Source organism: Plutella xylostella, chromosome 20 (assembly GCF_932276165.1).
Source record: "Plutella xylostella chromosome 20, ilPluXylo3.1, whole genome shotgun sequence".
Classification (NCBI taxonomy): domain Eukaryota; kingdom Metazoa; phylum Arthropoda; class Insecta; order Lepidoptera; family Plutellidae; genus Plutella; species Plutella xylostella.
In genome coordinates this window covers 2,950,712-2,956,036 of record NC_064000.1, presented here as the reverse complement: position 1 = coordinate 2,956,036, position 5,325 = coordinate 2,950,712, and positions in this window count along the sequence as shown.

The following is a 5,325-nucleotide window of genomic DNA, read 5'->3' as shown; positions in this document are numbered from 1 at the left end:
ATTACGCGCGCGGCACCCACTGTCCCGGCGACCACCACCATCCCGGCGACCACCACCGTCCCGGCGACCACCACCAACACCGCTGGACCTCGACGCCCCACTCCCAGGGGTAGCAGGGGTAAAAGGAGCAGCTATGCTGCCCCCGTCGCGGCGCCGGCCGGTGGGCTTCAGTCCACTGGTGAGCGCAGGCCTGCTGATGCCGAATTAACCTCGGCTAAGCGGGTCCGCCCTGACGAGACAATCTCTCCGAGGGGTGGCGCCAAGCGCGCAAAAGTTGCTCCTGCAGCAGGTCAGGACCCAACCTACGCCAATGTCGCGCGGACACACCTGCATGTCGCCCTCGTCACCGTGCCGGCGCGCAGCCTCACCGAGGACCAGGCCAACGACCTGAAGGTGGCCGTGCAGAAGGTCATAATTCAGCAGCTGGACGTCCCGCTGACTGAAACACCCTTCTGCCCTCTCTTCAAGGGAAAACCACACCACAGCCACGGGGCCTTGAAGATGTGGTGTGAAGACGACGAGACCCTTGCGTGGCTGAAGAAAACGGTCGAGGTGATGCCATCGCCTGTGCCTAATACCAAGCTCGCGGTCATCGGGCAGTCGGAGCTAGTGCCCAAGGTGAGAGCTGGACTGCTGGTTCCTGACACCTGCACTGACGAGCCGCTGAGCATACAAAGAACCCTGATTAGACAAAACAGGATGTACAACGTGGGGGACTGGACCCTGTACGACCGCCAGATCCACAATGGCAAGGACTCCTTCCTCAACCTCGGCATCCCCAGATCGGAGGTGCCAAGAATCATGGAGCTCGGACGGCAGATGACGTTTGCAGTGGGCAACATCTACATCCGGTTCTTCAACAACGGCGTTCTGGGCAGCCAGCCTCCCGAAGAAAGTGAGGACCCGCTACCAACAGCACCGCTGTGCACCTCCAGCCCCACGCCTGTGAGTGCTGCACCAGTCGAGGCACCAACGACCCTGCCGAGCACCTCCAACGAGACGATGCCTGCTGCGACCCCCGCGGCTCTATCGTCCTGGATCGACGGTGGCGGTCATGACGAAGAATCGGATGCTGATGCGGAGTCGGTGGACAGTGATGTTCTCCGCTCGCCTCAGTAACCTCTCCGTCATTCAAACCAACCTCCAGCACAAGCAGATTGCGGCGGCTACCCTACGCAGGCAGCTGGAGGTCAACACCGGGACCATCGCCCTGATCCAGGAGCCGTGGATCAGGGGAAGCCGTATCTGCGGTCTCAGCAACATTGGGGGTAAGTTGTTTTTAAACACCTCTATTCTTAACCCACGCACGTGTATTTACATGCCCCGTTCTGTGGACGCGGTACAACTCACCCAGTTCTGCACGAAAGATTTAACAGCTGTGTTCGTTCAGAACTTGGTGGGTAACTGTAGTTCAATTGTACTAGCGTCCGCCTACATGCCTGGCGATGGAGATCCTCCACCCGGTGAGTTGGCGGACCTGGTGCATCACTGCGAGTCCAACTCCCTAGAGCTGATCATCGCTGCGGATACCAACGCGCACCATCCGCTCTGGGGCAGTGAAACTCCCAACAGAAGGGGCGAAAACCTGGTAACTTACTTATTTTCAACAAACCTTAACATTCTTAATATAGGCTCTGAACCGACGTTCGTTTCATCGCGTTACCAAACAATTGTTGACGTCACTTTTGCTACTACTGGCGTCACGGACCTAATTTCGGACTGGCATGTATCAAACGAACCATCCTGTGCCGATCATAGAAGAATATGTTTTAAACTTCAAGCGAAACCACCGCAAGTCAAACCGCGCCGTAACCCGCGGAAGACTGACCGAACTAAATACGTTCAAGCACTAACACAAAACTTTCAAACTATAAACTTTAAAGACATGTCGCAATCCACCACGGCTATAGAAACCAATGTTTTGTCACTAACAACATGTATAACAACATCTTATGAACAAGCATGTCCACTTGCGTCTCCGCCTACTCGGCCCAGAACCTCCCACTGGTGGGGACCGGAGCTTGAGAGACTGAGACGTAAGATTAGGAAGCTGTTTAATAGGGCCAAAAACACTAGACACTATGCTGACTGGGAGCTATATAAAGAAGCTCAAAAACATTACAAAAAACGAATAAGAATCCGCCAAGGAGACTCATGGCGTCGATTCTGCGAAAACATTGAATCCAACAACGAAGCAGCTAGAGTCCGAAAAATCTTAGACTGCGGTCAAAATAAAAACCTTGGCTGCCTAAAAAAAGCCGATAAAACCTATACTAACAACGATAAAGAAACGTGCCAAGTACTCCTTGAAACGCATTTCCCAGACTGCCGCCTCGTTGATGATCTGACCTGGGATAATAGCGAGCACTCGAACCCGTCAATATCTGATTGGATAACCGCCCAAGAATTAGTAACCGTTGAAAAAATTTAATGGGCCATAAACAGCTTTCTACCTTTTAAATCAGCTGGTTTGGATGGTATATTCCCCGCGCTCCTAGTGTGGGGACAACAGGTTATCGTGCAAAGCTTAGCGAATATTTTTAAGGCTTGCTTAGCACATAACTACATTCCTAAACAGTGGAGAGAGGTGAAAGCAACCTTTATTCCTAAATCAGGAAAAAGTGACTACACGGATCCAAAGTCCTACAGACCTATTAGTTTAACGTCGTTTCTACTAAAGACCCTAGAAAGACTTTGTGACAGACACATACGAGATAATAATCTCAAACGAAAACCATTACATAACAGCCAACATGCCTATATCGCTGGCAAATCGACCGAAACAGCACTCCATAGCGTAGTGAACAAAATTGAGTGTGCGCTAACAAACAAAGAATCAACACTAGGTGCCTTTATAGACATAGAAGGGGCCTTTGATAAAACAAACTTCGATAGTATCAACATTGCCTTAACCAAATATAATGTTAATCCAACTCTACGGGGTTGGATAAATAATATGTTAAAGTTAAGAGCAGTACAACTCAACCTAAATGGGACAACCAGATGCATTGTAGCTAAAGGCTGCCCTCAAGGCGGGGTCCTTTCACCTCTACTGTGGAATATGGTAGTTGACGACCTGCTTAGACAACTCAACAGCAGCGGCTTCTATACAGTCGGCTATGCAGATGACCTCACCATCCTCATTAGTGGGAAATTCGAGAACCTCCATTGTAGCGTTATGCAGGCCGCAATGAAGATTGCCGAGCAATGGTGCAGGGAGTATCGACTAAAAGTCAATCCCAGTAAAACAGAATTAGTCCTATTTACTAACAAGAGAAAACTCAATAACATGAGCTTGCCTACATTATTTGGTACTCAACTAACACTTTCAACCGAAGTGAAATATCTTGGCATAACGCTAGATAACAAGTTGAACTGGAATAAACATCTCGATAACAAAATAAAACAGGCTACGATCGCTTTCTGGCAGTGTAAGCGAATGTTAGGAAAAACCTGGGGCCTTAAACCAAAATTAACATTATGGCTGTACAAAGCTGTCATACGACCTACCATAACTTACGGTTCTGTAGTCTGGTGGCCCAGAACAGAACTTAGCTCAGTAAAAAACAAGCTGCAAAAGCTACAAAGGCTTGCATGTGTAGCCATCACAGGATGCATGAAATCAACACCCACGGCCGCACTTGAGGTACTTCTCGACCTTCCACCATTACATCTCGTGGTGAAACAGGAAGCAGCTGCCGCCGCTTTTAGACTAAGAGCAGCTGGCCTCTGGGCAAATAACTCAACAGCGTTACACACATCCATTATGTTGGAAGCCATAAAACATCAACCAATGATGGCAGCCATGAATTTACACTGATGGATCCAAAAAAACGTCAGGTACGGGTGCTGGTGTCCACTCCGATGACCTAAACATTCATTTTTCACTGGCACTAAGCAAATACAACACAATCTTTCAGGCTGAATGTGTTGCTATTACACGGGCCGCTAACGCAGTCAAATCTAGAAAGGTTACGTATCAACGTATTCGTATCCTATCTGATAGTGCTGCAGTTCTGCTAGCTTTGTCTAGCAAAACTATAATTTCGGGGCTAGTACTAGAGTGTCACTCAGCTCTAGAATCGCTTGCCTCACAAAACAATACCATAACCCTCCAGTGGATAAAAGGGCACAGCGGGTCGCTGGGGAACGACGCTGCTGATGAACTTGCACGAAAGGGATCTGACACTGCACCAATAGGCCCAGAGCCGATAGTACCGATCCCTTTCAACCAAATTCGCTCTTGGTTGCGTTCCCGAACGACAGAATGCCACACCAATCTCTGAAGTAACAGTGCCGAGTGCAAACAAACAAAAGCTTTTGTACCACTAATTAATACTAAACTAACACGCAAATTATTATGCTTGGACAGAGCAAACTTACGTGTCGTGATAAGTACCATAACATTACAGGCCACTGCCGGTTAAATAAACACCTATATCGCATGAAAATCTCCACCACTCCTCTTTGCAGAAGTTGCATGGAGGAAGATGAAACAGCTTCCCATGTCTTGTTACATTGCAAAGGCGTGGAGACAATACGATCAAAAATCCTCGGATCTCCGGGGTCCCTCCGGGAAGTCATGAGCAACCTAGGTCGTCTACTGGCTTTCTGGCGTGAGCTTGGGTGGCTTAATAGCTAGTCACCCCATAGGTATTTCACGCATAATGGCCCACCTTGGAGGCTAAATGCGGAAAATCAGCTCGCCATGATAGATAGATAGATTATTTCTCTTAAACTTATGAATTTCTTCGGATTTCCTTGCCTCTCCAACTACTTGAACTTCCGGAGGTCGGTAGATACAGTGTTATCCTTCTAACAAATAACGTACTTATCTCTCCCATCTTAAGTCCTTCCAATGTCTATGTCTAGTTAAATTTTATGATTTTAGCACCAGCGAAGCCACTTCAATTCTTCATTGTGAGGAGTGAGAATCAACATTCCCAAGCCCTCCCGAATTTGAGACTTGAATTTATTTGTGAATTGATAATTTCCTCAATTTACTTCATTTTTTTTTACTCAATTTTTTTCATTTTCAGTATTTTGATAATAATCTAACAATAAACAAGAATTTAACTGAAAGAGGTTAGAGTATAGTTAGTACAAGGACTTTGTATATATAACACAAAGTCCTTGAGTTAGTAAACAATACTTTTTTTTTCATGATAGATTAGAGAGCCTATGTAATATTATTCTGAATTTTATTCTGTGATTTTGTAAAAGTAACCACAGAACACCTCTATCTATGACTTGCCTGTCTCTACCTGTATAAGAAAGATTTTTTTTATTTTTTTTAAGAAGGACCGCCAACACACCCCTCAATCC